Below are 18,067 nucleotides of genomic sequence, written 5' to 3'. Positions count from 1 at the left end.
TAAGGCTCTCCTCAGCAGTCCCCCCTAAATACTTTATTAACCTTCTTTTCTTGGTCCTACCATGGTTCCCTAACCCAACAGTGTTAAGTGTCACTATGCAATTATGGGTATATCAGGAGGTATATAGGTGCGTGCTACCCGCGTCCTCGGGATTTTCCTACCTGCTGGGTCCATTACTCTCCAATCTCCCATCACCAAGGTTACAAAGAATACTCATGTGACTAACCCTGATGTACACATCCTAGATCTTACTGTCTTGTCCGGGAGGGGGGAATTGGAGTCTTCACCAGTTTGAGACAAGTTTTCCCTTGTGGAAAATCTCCCTTTGTAGCTGGACTTTGACAAGCAGGTCAGATCCTGCTCTGTCCCTACCTGTCTGATAAGTTTACAGTATGAGAGATGGATCCAGGAGGTCATCAGCAACCCTGAAAAGAAATTAACATGACAAGCAACATTATGTAGAAGGTTCTGATGAAGGCCCGAACTTCTTGCAGTGAGAGGCGTGTGTCCACGTCGGAGCACTTGGTAGGTACCCTCAAATCTCAACTCCAGGGATGTATTTCTGATGAACTTCTTTACCAGCACGTAGTCACCAGGTTGGAAAATGAGTACCTTCACTGGAATCTGGATCTGGAATGGATGATAAAACTCGTGCATGTGTTAGTGACAGTTCTTTAGTACGGGCAATGACATAATTTGCAAGAGTATCACTTCCTAAGGCTAGCTGTTGTGGAAAATATTGACTCAACCTTGGAGGCCCCCAAAAAGAATCTCATATGGTGTGAGTTTATTGGGACCCCTTCGAGAGTTTGACTGAGTATAAGGCAATGGGAAAAATGTCTGTCCAAGGAAGTCTGACTTCCTGACTCGCTTTCAGTATTTTGTTTTTGAAGGTGTCATTTAGTCTTCCTACTTTTCTACTACTCTGAGGGTGATATGGAGTATGTAAACCCAAATCAGCCCCTTCCAATGTCCATAGTTCCTTAGTCAGTGCTGCAATGAGAGCGGGTCCTTGGTCACTCTCAATTACCTATGGGACCCCATATCTGCATACTACTTCAGTCATCAGTCTCTTAACAGTCACTCTGGCAGTCATGTTGGTTACTGGATAGGCTTCGGGCCATCCTGAGAACAAGTCAGTCACTACCAATACATACTCTTACTTCCCTACTTTTCGCATTTGAATATGATCTATTTGAAGTCTCTGAAAGGGATAGAGTGGTTTAGCCAAATGTTTCAGAGTAACTTTCTGAGGCGGTGATGGATTGCATGTTGTACACACAAGGCAATATTTTTGGGTGACAGAGATCCCAGGTGCCATATAAGTCTTCCAAATCAAGTCATTCATCTGATTCCTGCCTCTATGGGTGATACCGTGTGCCCATTCTGTCACCAAGGGGTACAGATTATGGGGTAGACAGATCTTTTTGTTCATCCTCCAGACTCCATCTTCATCCTTTTTAGCTCCTCCTTCTTGCCATGACTTATTTTCATCATCTGGTGCCTTTTCTTGATGTAGATGGCTAAACCTCATAAGGGAGCTTTGAGACCCTTCTTCAGTGTCTTGTGACACGTACACCGCTGCTTTCTCTTTCCCAAATGGATCTGCAGCATAGGTTTTTGCTGTTTTGTCAGCAAAGAAGTTCTCCCTTGCTTCTGGAGAATCCAATCTCCCATCCATCCAATCCTGGAGGGTTTTCTAAGAGATACTATACTGGAGTATCTGGAGAAGAATAACCTCATGACCCAATATCAACATGGGTTTACAAGGGACCGTTCCTGTCAGACTAATCTGATAAGCTTTTATGAAGAGGTAAGTTCCGGACTGGACCAAGGGAATGCAGTGGACGTGGTGTACATGGACTTTTCAAAAGCTTTTGATACGGTGCCACACCAAAGGTTGATACATAAAATGAGAACAATGGGGATAGGGGAAAATATGTGTAGGTGGGTTAAGAGCTGGCTCAGGGATAGGAAACAAAGGGTGGTTATTAATGGAGCACACTCGGACTGGGTCACGGTTAGCAGTGGGGTACCACAGGGGTCAGTTTTGGGCCCGCTTCTTTTTAACATATTTATTAATGACCTTGTAGGGGGCATAGAGAGTAGAATTTCAATATTTGCAGATGACACTAAACTCTGCAGGGTAATCAATACAGGGGAGGACAATTTTATATTACAGGAGGATTTATGTAAACTAGAAGCTTGGGCTGATAAATGGCAAATGAGCTTTAATGGCGATAAATGTAAGGTCATGCACTTGGGTAGAAGAAATAAGATGTATAATTATGTGCTTAATTGTAAAACACTGGGCAAAACTGTCACTGAAAAAGACCCGGGTGGACGACAAACTCACATTTAGTGGCCAGTGTCAGGCAGCTACTGCAAAGGCAAATAAAATAATGGGATGCATTAAAAGAGGCATAGATGCTCATGAGGAGAACATAATTTTACCTCTATATAAGTCACTAGTACGACCACACTTAGAATACTGTGTACAGTTCTGGTCTCCGGTGTATAAGAAAGACATAGCTGAACTGGAGCTGGTGCAGAGAAGAGCGACCAAGGTTATTAGGGAACTAGGGGGTCTGCAATACCAAGACAGGTTATTACACTTGGGGTTATTTAGTTTGGAGAATCGAAGGCTTAGGGGTGATCTTATTACAATGTATAAATATATGCGGGGACAGTACAAAGACCTTTCTAATGATCTTTTTACTCTTAGACCTGTGACGGGGACAAGGGGGCATCCTCTACGTCTGGAGGAAAGAAGGTTTAAGCATACTCACAGACACGGATTCTTTACTGTAAGAGCAGTGAGACTATGGAACTCTCTGCCATATGATGTTGTAATGAGTGATTCCCTACTAAAATTTAAGAAGGGACTGGATGCCTTTCTTGAAAAGTATAATATTAGAGGGTATATACACTAGTTTCCTTAATATTGCGTTGATCCAGGGAGCTAGTCTGATTGCCGTATGTGGAGTCGGGAAGGAATTTTCTTCCCCAATGTGAAGCTTACTGTTTGCCACATGGGTTTTTTTTGCCTTCCTCTGGATCAACATGTTAAGGCAGGTTAGGACAGGATATGGGTTGAACTAGATGGACTTAAAGTCTCCCTTCAACCTTAATAACTATGTTACTATGAGCTTTGATCATGATCACTGCAACCTCTGAAGGTAGATCTAGAGCGGCCACAAGTTCTTGTATGGAAGCAGCATGCTTTACAGGAGTTCCACTGGATGTTAGGTATTCTCTGGCTGCTCAGATACTGCCGAAGTCATGAGCCACTCGAAAGCTTATCTTGAATCCGTGTAGATGTTGATCATCTTCTCCGTCGCTTCCTGACAAGCCAGTGTCAAAGCCTTAAGTTCCACTTCTTGTGCAAACGTGTGGTGGTAGGGATCCAGCTGAGATGACCTGGTCATGTGTAACCACGGCATATCCCGTATGGAACCTTCCTTTTTCATCTGTAAATCTGGAACCATCAGTGAAGAACGTCAGGTCAGCATGTGGGAATGGTCTTCAGGCACATTTTTCTTGGAGGCTGCTTCTTCCTGCATCTGTTCGAGGCAGTCATGATCCTCTGAGTGTGTAAAGGCGATGAGAGCATCAGTATCATCCAAATCCCCCCTGGAAAGAGGAAGCAGCGTGGACGGGTTGAGGATGGTGCAGTGGACAAGAATTACATTATCCAGAATCAAGATGGAACATTGAAGTCTCATATGACGCTGCAGTGACAAAGTGTTTAGGTTCGACTGTCAGCTTGAATAGTCGCCCCTCCTGCTTCCACTATAATTCTAGCCACACCTCCAATGTGCTCTGACCAAGAATTGGCAGCATTAACAATAGCATTTATTTCTATTGTTATGTCACCCTTTCCCACCACTAACAAGGGTCCCTCAGGAAGTTCTTTTTCAAAAATAGGTTGCCAACATTCCCTCCCCTTTGTTCATCCCGTGATGTTGGTATCCCCCTCCAAGATTGAGTCCCCCCCCTGCGAGAGAGCCTGTGAGGTACTGGGTATGGAAGTGACAGTAGAAAAGGTCGGTGCCAGGGATGATCCAGGTGAATGGATTATTGGGTTCACCACAGGAGTGATTGGGGAAAGGGTCGGTGGCCCACTGGACCCCATTTAGCAAAAGGGGAGAAAAGATGCATGTACACAATAGGGCTCACCAGACTCTGATAAAGTATAAAATTCACCTTTATTGGAACACTACAAACGACACACTAGATTTAAAAACATTTAAAAATGCAAAAAAGCAGTCAAAAAAATCCCAGTACCCACAATAGGGTTACAAAATGACCCCTGTTGTCCCCCCACCACAAGAGCAATCCATAAAAAAAGCCACAGTAAATACTCCCACAATTATATTATATAGATATATCCTTATTAGTGGAATGAAAACCTGCAAAATCACAAACACATCAAATGCCTATACTTAGACATACCATATAGCTGCGGCAAAACAGTGGCATGTTAGTACAATACACAAATAGACAAAAATAGATAACAAGTGCAGAAGAGAATCGGCTGCCCAATATAACCTGAGCCCAAGAGGATGAAAGCATGCGCCTGAGAAGTTAGCACATAACAACGGGCTGAGAATAAGTCAGGTAGTGAGGAGAACAGGGGCCCCACAAGATGCCCAACGCGTTACGCCAGGAAACCTGGCTTCATCAGGGGCAGTGTACAATGTGTCAAAGAGCGATTTATATATACCTTAAGGTAATGCAGATTGCCAGAGCGCAGCTGAGGAGGAGCCGCATGATGAAAGCCGAGTGCTGAGGCCGGCGTGTGACGTAAACGGAAGTTGCGCAAGGCCTCAGCACCACTGGTGAGGGGACCTCCGGGAACTTCCAAGATGGCCGCCGATATAAGCGACAGCGCATGTGTCAAGACACGCACGCGTAGTACCAACGAATGCCAGATAAATGCAGGAAGATATACCTGGTTCGCATCTGCGCAGTACAAGCCAATCCAGGCTTGGTGCATAGCAACCAGTAGCGCACGCGCAGTCCAGACAAACCGGGACTGTAAAAAAGAGTCATGGTGATTTATTTATGCGTGGTAACGGCCACTCAGGACTTAGTGCATGCAGAGAGAGGGAGATGTAGACTGCAAGAAGGTACAAGAGCCCATCCATTAAGTATATCCATAACCAAAATGTGCAACACGCACTAAGCATATCACAGAAGAGGGGCGGGAAAAGCAATATACATCAAATGCAAATAACCACTTTCAGGCTATGTGCCCACGTAGCGTTTTAAAACGCTCACTAAAAACCGGACTCCTTCCCAGAAATCGCGCGTTTTTTCCCGCGATTTTACCGCGATTATGATCGCGATTTTCGCGTGCGATATTCAAGCACTTTCCAAGCGATTTGAAGCATCGCTTGGAAAGTGATTGACAGGTTGGTCACTGTCGTCAAACATAGTGTTTGACAAGTATGACCAGGTTTTTACTATTGAGGCCGCTATGCGGCTTCAATAGTAAAAGATAGGATGTTAAAATGCTAAAAAAAATAAAAAAAATCGGGGTATATTTACCTTCCGGCATCCCGCGCTGGATTCCCGGCCTAAGCGTTCCCAGTAATGCCTTGCGAGACCTGTGATGACGTAGTCTCGCGTTGCTATAGCGATCTCGCGAGACCACGTCATTACAGGGCCTTGCCGCAAGGCATTACTGGGAACGCTTAGGCCGGGAATGCAGCGCGGGACACCGGAAGGTAAATATACCCCGATTTTTTATTTTTTATTCTTTTTTTTACAGGGGTATGGTACCCAGGGCCTGGAGGACAGTCTCCTCTCCTCCACACCGTGGGTACCAACCGCACATGAGACGCTTAACTTCCCGCATGGTGGGCATAGCCACATGCGGGAAATAAGCGGTTCTCATGCATTCCTATGGGTGCCGAATCGCGGCAATTCTTTGCGATTCCGCAAAAAAGAATGAGCATGCTGCAATTTTTCCGCGATGCGATTCCGCCGCGGAAAAAAGCGCAGCATTAGCACAGCATGTGCGGAATGCCATAGGAATGCATGGGGGCGTTCTGTACATGATTTTTAAGCGTTTTCGCAGCGTTTTCGCGCCGAAAATCGCGGCAAAAACGCTTAAAGATCGCTACGTGGGCACACAGCCTCATAATTATTTTCCCAGCACAGTCGTCAGCCTGCCAGTGGACATTAACCAAAACACAGAACCCCCTATATATAGAGGAGGGTACACTCCATACAAAAGGTTATTAAATATGGTATCCCTAAATTAAAAAAACATGTTTTTTTTAACAGATAGAAACTAGTTCATCTGTAATTCTAAATGTAGAGAAAGGTCTGGTAACCAGTCATAATTATGTCGGCACACAGTATATACAATGAGACCAATTGATGAATACAAGGGAGACGGACACAAGAATAGATTCAAAAAAATATATTACTGACTAAAGGGAGTAATATGAAAATTACACCCTACAGTCCAAAATATGTCCACAATAATCATACAAACGTGTCGCCATCCATCCAGTCCAGTAGAAGAAAAGAAATCAATTTCATAAGAAGAATATAGCCGCCATGCAGAGGGATTCCTTCCTATTCTTAGCTCGAGGCTTGTCGTAAATTCTGAGAAAAAAATATACCTAGATCCAAGGGTAGCGTCTGGGGAACAAAACAATTAGAAGAGTGAGTATGAACAAATATACAAAACGAACCCACAAGGACCTAGTCCCACATAAACTCAAAGCTGCTTATAGAACCCCGTAAAAAGAAGCTCTTCATTTAGGCCATGGGGAGTAAGACTCTTAAGGTTATGGATCCATTTGGATTCACACCTAAGGAGTTTGTTGACCAAATCCCCCCCCCCTCTAATATTTTCCAGAACCAATTCAAGGCCCAGCACCTTTAAGCCCATAGTTCTTCCCTGATGCACCTCAAACCAATGTGATGCAACTTATGAAATGCCCTTGCCTTTTTCCAGGTCCTTCTTTGCTGTAGAGATGTTCGAAATATGTTGTTGGACTCGCCGACGGAGTTCCTGTGTCGTTTGTCCTACATATACTCGCGGACAATTACAGATTAAAGCGTAGACCAAATTCCGTGATTTACAATTGAAATAGGTCCTGTCTGGTTTGATCTCAAAAGGAGATATCGAAAGTGGGTATCCATCCTGGGCCACCATAAACTGGCAAACATTACAGTTCCCGCAGGGATAGGTGCCATAAATCCTGGTACCTCTATTCAGTCTCACTGTTGGACGAACATAGTGGCTGTGACAGAGTCTATCCTTCAAGTTCTGAGCGCGCCTCGCTATCAAGTTAGGACTGGGGGAGATAAATGGGGTCAATTTAGGTTCACTTCATAAAATCCCCCAACTGAAGCGGCTTTCCCGTTTGTAGGCCGGGGAGGTCTGCTTGTAACCTCTGTTTCTTTTCCTGACCCCTCTTAGTCTTCTGTCTACCCCTCCTACAGCTCCTTCTAGATCGCTTAGATCTGATGATAAAAAAATCACTAGAGGATTGATCTTGTCTGCTGTTAATATCCTTATGTTTATTCAAATCAAAGGAAACTGTCCGCTTGTTGCCCCGGTGTCTCCATTTGAAGGCCCGATCATTATTAAAGTCCAGTTTATCACGCTTGAATTTCTGTCGTTTCCCCTCAATAATCTCTTTCTCAAATTTATCTATCACCGTTTTAAGTTGCTGTTTAAAAGTGGTGATTTGGGAGGGATCAAAGGTCAGGAGTTTGTTTTCCCTTAATTTGATATCCTCCTTCAGTTTTACCAATAGGGCTTGGTCATGGGCTATCAACATATCCATAAGTAAAAGAGAACACTTGACTAGACCCGTCTCCCATGTATTCTGAAAACTCTCATCCACCTCCCATGCGGGAAAAATCTGTAACCTCAAGCCACGCGGCACCAGCCCTGTGACCTTATATTGCTCAAGGCTCCTAATGTTCCACCACACCTTAGTAAGTGATCTATGTAAATTGGTCAATTCGGTTATAATTGTAATAAAGCCTCCATCATCATTGACTGGCTCAACAGATGTATTGTTACCAACATCAAAAATCCCTTGGGCCCTCTGGCTCCAAGCTGTTTCTCTGGCTGACAGGTCCATAATATAACACAATATCAAATAAGCAAAAGGATGTATATAACAAGCCACAGTGTGCCACCTCCAAAGAAAAAGGGAAACAAACAGAGACCCCTATTGAATAACCGATAAGAAACAAAGGATGGAGGGCACCACTAAAAGGGATCACCTGTACGTGCTAATAGTAACATTTAGCAAAAGGGGAGAAAAGATGTATGTGTACACAATAGGGATCACCAGACTCTGATAAAGTATAAAATTCACCTTTATTGGAACACTACAAAAGACACACTAGATTTAAAAACATTTAAAAATGCAAAAAAGCAGTCAAAAAAATCCCAGTACCCACAATAGGGTTACAAAAGGACCCCTGTTGTCCCCCACCACAAGAGCAATCCATAAAAAATGCCACAGTAAATACTCCCACAATTATATAGATATATCCTTATTAGTGGAATGAAAACCTGCAAAATCACAAACACATCAAATGGCCATACTTAGACATGCCATATAGCTGCGGGAAAACAGTGGCATGTTAGTACAATGCACAAATAGACAAAAATAGATAACAAGTGCAGAAGAAAGTCGGCTGCCCAATATAACCTGAGCCCAAGAGGATGAAAGCATGCGCCTGAGAAGTTAGCACATAACAATGGGCTGAGAATAAGTCAGGTAGTGAGGAGAACAGGGGCCCCACAAGATGCCCAACGCGTTACGCCAGGAAACCTGGCTTCATCAGGGGCAGTGTACAATGTGTCAAAGAGCGATTTATATATACCTTAAGGTAATGCAGATTGCCAGAGCGCAGCTGAGGAGGAGCCGCATGATGAAAGCCGAGTGCTGAGGCCGGCGTGTGACGTAAACGGAAATTGCGCAAGGCCTCAGCGCCACTGGTGAGGGCACCTCCGGGAACTTCCTAGATGGCCGCTGGACCTTTCTCTACATTTAGAATTACCGATGAACTAGTTTCTGTTAAAAAAAAACATGTTTTTTTAATTTAGGGATACCATATTTAATAACCTTTTGTATGGAGTTTACCCTCCTCTATATATAGGGGGTTCTGTGTTTTGGTTAATGTCCACTGGCAGGCTGACGACTGTGCTGGGAAAATAACTATGAGAGTGGTTATTTGCATTTGATGTATATTGCTTTTGCTGTCCCTCTTCTGTGATATGCTTAGTGCGTGTTGCACATTTTGGTTATGGGTATACTTAATGGATGGGCTCTTGTACCTTCTTGCAGTCTACATCTCCCTCTCTCTGCATGCGCTAAGTCCTGAGTGCCCGTTACCACGCATAAATAAATCATCATGACTCTTTTTTACAGAGTCCCGGTTTGTCTGGACTGCGCGTGCGCTACTGGTTGCTATGCACCAAGCCTGGATTGGCTTGTACTGCGCAGATGCGAACCAGGTATATCTTCCTGCATTTATCTGGCACTCGCTGGTACTACGCGTGCGCGTCTTGACGCATGCGCTGTCGCTTATATCGGCGGCCATCTTGGAAGTTCCCGGAGGTGCCCTCACCAGTAGCGCTGAGGCCTTGCGCAACTTCCATTTACGTCACACGCCGGCCTCAGCACTCGGCTTTCATCATGTGACTCCTCCTCAGCTGCGCTCTGGCAAACTGCATTACCTTATGGTATATATAAATCGCTCTATGACACATTGTACACTGCCCCTGATGAAGCCAGGTTCCCTGGCGTAACGCGTTGGGCATCTTGTGGGGCCCCTGTTCGCCTCACTACCTGACTTATTCTCAGCCCGTTGTTATGTGCTAACGTCTCAGGCGCATGCTTTCATCCTCTTGGGCTCAGGTTATATTGGGCAGCCGACTCTCTTCTGCACTTGTTATCTATTTTTGTCTATTTGTGCATTGTACTAACATGCCGCTGTTTTTCCGCAGCTATATGGTATGTCTAAGTATGGGCATTTGATGTGTTTGTGATTTTGCAGGTTTTCATTCCACTAATAAGGATATATCTATATAATATAATTGTGGGAGCATTTACTGTGGCAATTTTTATGGATTGCTCTTGTGGTGGGGGACAACAGGGGTCCTTTTGTAACCCTATTGTGGGTACTGGGATTTTTTTGACTGCTTTTTTGCATTTTTAAATGTTTTTAAATCCAGTGTGTCTTTTGTAGTGTTCCAATAAAGGTGAATTTTATACTTTATCAGTCTGGTGATCCCTATTTTGTACATGCATCTTTTCTCCCCTTTTGCTAAATGTTACTATTAGCATGTACAGGTGATCCCTTTTAGTGGTGCCCTCCATCCTTTGGTTCCACTGGACCCCATTGTAACAGGGAACATGGGAAAAGCCTGTTCACTTCTCGAAGGAATATAGTATTATTATTATTATTATTATTATTATTATTATTATTATTTATTGTTATAGCGCCATTTATTCCATGGCGCTTTACATGTGAGGGGGGTATACATAAAAACAAGTACAATAATCTTAAACAATACAAGTCATAACTGGTACAGGAGGAGAGAGGACCCTGCCCGCGAGGGCTCACAATCTTCAAGGGATGGGTGATAATACAGTAGGCGAGGGTAGAGCTGGTCGTGCAGCGGTTTGGTCGATCGGTGGTTACTGCAGGTTATAGGCTTGTCGGAAGAGGTGGGTCTTCAGGCTCTTTTTGAAGGTTTCGATGGTAGGTGAGAGTCTGATATGTTGTGGTAGAGAGTTCCAGAGTAGGGGTGATGCGCGAGAGAAATCTTGTATGCGATTGTGGGAAGAGGAGATAAGAGGGGAGTAGAGAAGGAGATCTTGTGAGGATCGGAGGTTGCGTGCAGGAAAGTACCGGGAGACGAGGTCACAGATGTATGGAGGAGACAAGTTGTGGATGGCTTTGTATGTCATGGTTAGGGTTTTGTAATGGAGTCTCTGGGCAATTGGGAGCCAGTGAAGGGATTGACAGAGGGGAGAAGCTGGGGAATAGCGGGGGGACAGGTGGATTAGTCGGGCAGCAGAGTTTAGAATAGATTGGAGGGGTGCGAGAGTGTTTGAGGGGAGGCCGCAGAGCATGAGGTTGCAGTAGTCAAGGCGAGAGATGATGAGGGCATGGACTAGGGTTTTTGCAGATTCTTGGGTGAGGAATGAACGGATGCGTGAAATATTTTTGAGTTGAAGTCGGCAGGAAGTGGAAAGGGTTTGGATATGTGGTTTGAAGGAGAGATCAGCATCAAGGATTACTCCGAGGCAGCGAGCTTGTGGGACTGGGGAGAGTGGGCAGTCATTTACTGTAATTGATAGGTTCGTAGGGGGGGTCACGTGAGATGGGGGAAAGATGATGAATTCTGTTTTGTCCATGTTGAGTTTCAGATATCTAGTGGAGAAGAAGGATGAAATAGTGGACAGACATTGAGGGATTCTGGTTAGTAGGGAGGTGATATCTGGTCCAGAGATGTAGATCTGTGTGTCATCAGCATAAAGATGATACTGAAAGCCATGAGATTCTATGAGCTGCCCCAGGCCAAAGGTGTAAATAGAGAACAGCAGGGGCCCTAGGACTGAACCTTGTGGGACTCCGACAGATAGGGGGCGAGGTGAGGAGGTGGTGTGTGAGTGGGAGACGCTGAATGTCCGGTCTGTTAGGTATGATGAGATCCAGGAGAGGGCCAAGTCTGTGATGCCGAGGGATGAGAGGGTCTGTAATAATAGGGAATGGTCCACTGTGTCAAAGGCAGCCGACAGGTCCAGGAGGAGGAGGACAGAGTAGTGTCGCTTGCTCTTGGCAGTTAAGAGGTCATTGGTGACCTTAGTAAGGGCAGTTTCAGTGGAGTGGTGTGACCGGAAGCCAGATTGTAAGCGGTCGAAGAGGGAGCAAGAAGAGAGATGGGAGGACAGTTCAAGGTAGACGTGTTGTTCCAGTAGCTTGGAGGCGTATGGGAGAAGTGATATAGGGCGATAGCTAGATACAGAGGATGGGTCAAGAGAGGGCTTTTTGAGGATAGGTGTGATGGAGGCATGTTTAAAGCTTGAGGGGAAAACACCAGTTGTTAGTGATAGGTTGAAGAGATGGGTTAGGGTTGGGATGAAGACTGTGGTGAGGTTTGGGATGAAGTGGGATGGGATCGGGTCGAGTGCACAGGTGGTGAGATGTGATCTTGAGAGTAGAGTGGAGAGTCGATCTTCTGTAATGGTGGAGAAGTTGGTTTTGAAGGTGGAGGGCTGGGAAGTCGGGAGGAAGGGCTCTGGGGGTTGTTGACCAAAACTGTCCCTGATGTTATCAATTTTCTGCTTGAAAAATGAGGCAAAGTCTTCAGCTGAGATGAGTGGGGAGGGAGAAGGTGCTGGGGGGCGGAGGAGAGAATTGAAGGTGTTGAATAACTGTTTAGGGTTGTGAGACAGGGAGGATATGAGAGATGAGAAGTAGGTTTGTTTAGCTGTGGCGAGTGTGGTCTTGAAAGTAGTGAGGGACTGTTTGAATGCGATGAAATGCTCGTTGGAGTGGGATCTTTTCCATCTGCGCTCAGCAGCCCTGGAAGCTCACCTCAGCTCTTTGGTCAGGCTGGTGTGCCAGGGCTGTCTGTTGATTTTGCGAGTTTTGGTATGTGTAAGTGGGGCAGCGGATTCCAAAGCTACAGCTATTGTGGTGTTATATAGAGCGGCAGCGTCATCCGCATTGTGTAAGGAACTTATATCTGTAAGAGGGAGGAGGGATTCGGAGAATGAGTGTAGGTCAAGGTGTTTAAGATTCCTGCGAGGGTGTGAAAGTTTGTGGGGTGGGGATTGTAGACATGGAGTGAAGAGGGAAGAGAATGTGAGCAGGTTGTGGTCAGAGAGAGGAAGAGGTGAGTTAGAGAGGTTAGATAGGGAGCAGAGGCGGGTGAAGATGAGGTCCAGTGTGTGGCCATCTTTGTGGGTGGCTGTAGAAGACCATTGAGTGAGGCCGAAGGAGGAAGTGAGAGATAGAAGTTTAGTGGCAGCTGAGAGGGAAGTGTCAATGGGGATGTTGAAGTCGCCCATGATGATAGTAGGGATGTCCGCGGAAAGGAAATGAAGTAACCAGGTGGTGAAGTGGTCAAAGAAGGTGGTGGCTGGCCCTGGGGGGCGGTAGATGACAGCCAGTTGGAGGTTGGAGGGGGAGTAGATGCGCACAGAGTGCACCTCAAAGGAAGGGAGGGTAACAGAGGGTGGCAGTGGGATTGGGGTGAAGGAGCAGGTATCTGACAGGAGAAAACCAACTCCTCCACCATGTTTGCTGCTGGGGCGGGGGGTGTGAGAAAGGTGGAAGCCGCCATACGAAAGTGCAGCAGGAGAGGCTGTGTCAGAAGGGGTGAGCCAGGTTTCGGTGATGGCGAGGAAGGAGAGTTTGGTAGTAACAAAAAGATCATGGATGTAGGAAAGCTTGTTGCAGACAGAGCGAGCGTTCCACAGAGCTCCTGTTAGTGGGACTGGGGAAGCGGGGGCTGGGTGAATGGGTATAAGGTTGGAGAGGTTACGGAAGGTTGTGATAGAGTGTGGATGGGAGGTAGAAATGACTGTGGGAATGTGGTGAGGAGGACCAGGATTTGGAGAGATATCACCAGCAGTGAGAAGGAGCAGAGAAAGTGTTAGCAGGTGGGAGCAGGAGAGGGCATGAGGGGGCTGTCTGTGTTTGGAGACAGAGGATTGTATGTTAAGGAACAGTTTGTAGTAGTATTGGCCGTTAGTGGTCATTACTGGGTAACAGGAATTTGGTGGTGTGGTGTGTTGCATTAATCTAAGATGTTCATCACTGGAAGGTGTGTGTGTCTTCCTGAATTGTGTTCTTGCTACGTGGTTCCCGTCTGATTTCCGTGTTCTGTAGTTTACAAAAATTACCTTGTATTAATCAAATTATTAATCAAATTATCAGGCCCTCTAGTGCCGAATCAACTCACTCCAGGTCACGTGGCAAGGCTCAATTTACTCACTAGGCCACCTGCTGATTCAACTCACTCCAAGTTACGCGACAAACCTCAATTTATTAGGCTATGCACTGAATCAACTCAGTCCAACTTACGCGCCAAACCTATAGGTCGAGTCCGTCACTCCAGACCTACTTTCTCCTATACAGAACTGAAAATCGTATCACAGGCCACAACAATGTACTGTTGTATGATCTGGGGCGACGTTCCACGATGGCCACCAGAAGAAACACATTTGCCTTCACCAAAATGGCCACCAGAAGAACACATATTTGCCATTCCCAAAATGTCTGCCATCAGAAGAAATACATGGCTCACCAACAAAATGGCTGCCATCAATAGAAACACATGGCTCTTTGACACCATTATACGGCAGTGGCCGCTCACAGGATACATTTTTGTAATACACATAACTCAAAACTGTCCTTTTTATTCCTTTACTCTTCTACCCAATTTTCTCTATACAGACTTTCAGAGACTCTTTCCCATGCCTTAGCAGTAGACAACAATCCATTATCTTCTAGGATACGTTTCCTTTCAAGACAATCTTCCACTCCAGGGGCTGTAGTCTTCCCCCTTCTGGCATTCCACACAACTTCATAGGCTTTTTACATTGTTTAACACAACACCAAACAAACAATAAGATGAGGGAGATGACTGAAACCTGAGATTCTAAAGATAATAGCCTTTTTTTCCTCAGACACTGCTGAAAAACCCAATTGCTCTCTTATTTAGCAGTCATTTCCCCTCAACAGAACACACAACAGGCAGCAGGCAACTAATACATGTGACGGGTCTTGCAATTAAATGGCAAGCAGTGGAGACAGGGCCGGCTCCAGGTTTTTGAGGGCCCCGGGCGAAAGAGTCTCAATGGGCCCCCCCTTAACACATACCACAATTCATGCCGTATGACATCCGTGGTGACAGCCAAAAACTGACTTGTCTCTGTGTGGATCACACGGACACGCATGTGATCCACACAGACACTCGCTCTGTGGCAAAACATGTTCATGTGAAGGAGGCTACTGATTAGTAGTGTACGCATGAAAGAAAGAAGAGAGAAAGAACAGAGAGAGAGAACAAAGAGAAAACCGAGAGAAAGAAAGAGGGGAAATAAAGAACAGAGAAAGTCTCACGCTCACGCCTTGGCTGAATGGCGTGAGCCGGGGGGTTGTGGCCCCACTGTGCCACAAACCAGGCTACCCTGGAAGGGGCGTGACTACGGCAGCTACCTCGGTCTTCGCTGGAGCCTCTGATGGTGAGGTCAGGCTTATGCAGCAGGTAGCTGCCGGGTGCCACTCCAGGGTGGTGTCTGGCTGTGGCTGCTGATCCCACTCGGGAACAGGACACCTGGACAGGTGTGAGTGACAAGCAGGCTGAGACACTGGGCAAGCGGGCAAGGCTTGGAGACACTGGGCAATCGTGCACGGCTTGGAGACACTGGGCAAGCGGGCACGGCTTGGAGACACTGGGCAAGCGGGCACGGCTTGGAGACACTGGGCAAGCAGGCATGGCTTGGAGACACTGGGCAGGCGGACACGGCTTGGAGACACTGGGCAGGTAGGTGACGGCTTGAGACACAGGGCTAGCAGGAGTGGTATGTGAGAGAACAGGTTTAGACCTGTTCACACAGGAGGTGCAGGTATGGATATAGGCAGGAAGGAGTGGAATATGAGGGAACAGGTTTGGACCTGTTCACACAGGAGGTGCAGGTATGGATATAGGCAGGAAGGAGTGGCATATGAAGGAACAGGTTTGGACCTGTTCACACAGGAGGTGCAGGTAGGCAGAGCCGCAGGAGTGCGGAGGAGGCTGGGCTCCAAGGGAGCCGGGCAGGCAGAGCGGCTAGGGAGCCGAGCAGGCAGAGCGGCTAGGGAGCCGTGCAGGCAGAGAGGCTAGGGAGCCGTGCAGGCAGAGCGGCTAGAGAGCCGTGCAGGCAGAGCGGCTAGAGAGCCGTGCAGGCAGAGCGGCAAGAGAGCCGTGCAGGCAGAGCGGCTAGAGAGCCGTGCAGGCAGAGCGGCTAGAGAGCCGTGCAGGCAGAGCTGCGAGGATGCAGATGCACAGATAAAGCTGCGAGGGTGCAGATGCACAGATAAAGCTGCGAGGTTGCCGATGCACAGATAAAGCTGCGAGGGTGCAGATGCACAGATAAAGCTGCGAGGGTGCAGATGCACAGACAGGGAGGACACAAGGAAAGACACGGCAGAGAAGGAACCACAAACAAGGAGACTGACAGACAGATGTAAGACTGAGTTCAGACAGAGACACAGGGACAAAGACACAAGGACCAGGATATTCTGCCTCCTGGCAGGCGGACAGAGTACAGACAAGGTACTGGGAACAAGACTCAAGGGCCAGGATATTCTGCCTCATGGCAGGCGGACAAGGTACAAAGCGAGACAAAGAGTATTCCTACAGAGAAGGAGATACACAGAACAGGGCCTGGCTTCCTCAGCAGCAAGATACTGAGTATAGACATTGCACAGGCAATGATTCAGTGGGAGTGGCGAAACTAAATAGTCAAGGGCTCCAGGTGATTGGTAAGGGACATATTACACAGGTGCACCCTGACTGCATAAGAACCAGAGAGTTCAGGCGCCGCCCCCCTATGCACAGAGTCTGGAAACATGGAGAGCAGAGGCACAGAGCTGGCAACAGACAGAATTCACAGCATGGCTTGAAGCAGAAAGTAAGTTGGTGTGCGGGGGATGGGAGGCCATGCAGTGATGCCAGCAGGGTTGTTACAGAAAGAAAGAAAAGAGAGAAAGAAAGGAAGAACAGAGAGCGAAAGAAACAGAGAGAGAAAGAAAGAACTGAGAAAGACAGAGGGGAAATAAAGAACAGAGAGAAAGAAAGGAAGAACAGAGAGAAAAAGAGTGGACAGAAAAAAAGAACAGGGAGAGAGAGAGAAAAAGGAGGGGAAAGAAAGAACAGAGAGGTAGAGAGAAAAAAAGCGGGGAAGAACAGAGAGAAAGAAAGAGGGGAAAGAAACAAAGAAAGAACAGAGAGAGAAAGAGAGGAAAGAGAGAACAGAGAGAGAAAGAACAGAGGCAGAAAGAAAGAAATAGAACAGAGAGAGAAAAATAAAGAACAGAGAGAGAGAGAAAAAAAGATTAGAGAGAAAGAACAGAGAGAGAAAGAAACAGAGAAAGAAAAATTCTATAAAGATACCATAGCAGCCCAGCTCCCATTGTAGTGCCCACCTGAGCCTCCTGGTGCAGGACATATCATGATCCGCTCACATGGCCGACATCCCCGATTCCAAGGCGATCCCGCTGTCCGCTCTGTCAGAGGAGGACATGGTGATGGATCTGAAGCATTCCCTGAAGTGCCTCCATGGTTCCGTCACAATCTCCTCCCGAAATTACCTCATTTCTGGTCAGCTTCCAGCACGTCACTTCCGGTAGAACGTTACGTGCCAGTTTTAAATTGCTCCTTGGGGCTCCGCTGTGTACTCCTGTGTCCCGCCGGGAAAGTAAGCTCCCGGCTGGGGCAGTCTCTCTCTCAAAATCGGGACTGTCTCGCTGGATCCGGGTGGGACTCGGGAGGTATAAATGCTCCCCACCATACACCTCGTACACGCACGGCTCCGCTTTGTATGCCTCGTACACACACGGCTCCGTTCCGTACACCTTGTACACACGCGACTTCACTCCGTACACCCCCGGCTCTGCTCCTCTCCATAAACACACAGCTCAGCTCCGTACACACAGGGCTCCGTTCCGTACACCTCGTACACACACAGCTCTGCTCCGTACACCTCGTACACACACAGCTCTGCTCCATACACCTCGTACACACACGGCTCTGCTTCATACACCTCGTACACACACTGCTTCGCTCCATCCACCTTGTACACACACTGCTCCGCTCCGTACACCTCGTGCACACACGGCTCTGCTCCGTACACCTCGCACACGCACGGCTCTGCTCCGTACACCTTGTAAACCCCTCACATAAGTACACACACGGCTCTGCTACATCCACCTTGTAAACCCCTCCTGACCCCACACATGTACACACACGGCTCTGCTACATCCACCTTGTAAACCCCTCCTGACCCCACACATA

At 46.9% G+C, this 18,067-nt stretch overlaps 1 protein-coding gene and 1 long non-coding RNA gene across 6 annotated transcripts in view; one reads left to right on the top strand and one right to left on the bottom strand.

Annotated features, from left to right (window-relative positions):
• MPHOSPH9 (M-phase phosphoprotein 9) overlaps positions 1-18,067 on the top strand; it is a 285,436-nt gene that overhangs the window by 181,468 nt on the left and 85,901 nt on the right. The gene's annotated exons all lie outside the window — the stretch shown is intronic.
• The window catches only part of LOC141098360 (uncharacterized), a 60,377-nt gene continuing 48,399 nt past the window's right edge, over positions 6,090-18,067 (bottom strand). Inside the window, exon 3 of the long non-coding RNA XR_012234215.1 lies at positions 6,090-6,657. This is a non-coding gene — a long non-coding RNA (uncharacterized lncRNA). The remainder of the gene's footprint in view (positions 6,658-18,067) is intronic.

The sequence above is a fragment of the Dendrobates tinctorius genome, unplaced genomic scaffold, assembly GCF_039654945.1.
Source record: "Dendrobates tinctorius isolate UK_male_01 unplaced genomic scaffold, ASM3965494v1 ptg000090l, whole genome shotgun sequence".
In the NCBI taxonomy this organism is placed as follows: Eukaryota; Metazoa; Chordata; class Amphibia; order Anura; family Dendrobatidae; genus Dendrobates; species Dendrobates tinctorius.
This window is presented reverse-complemented; position numbering and strand designations above follow the sequence as displayed.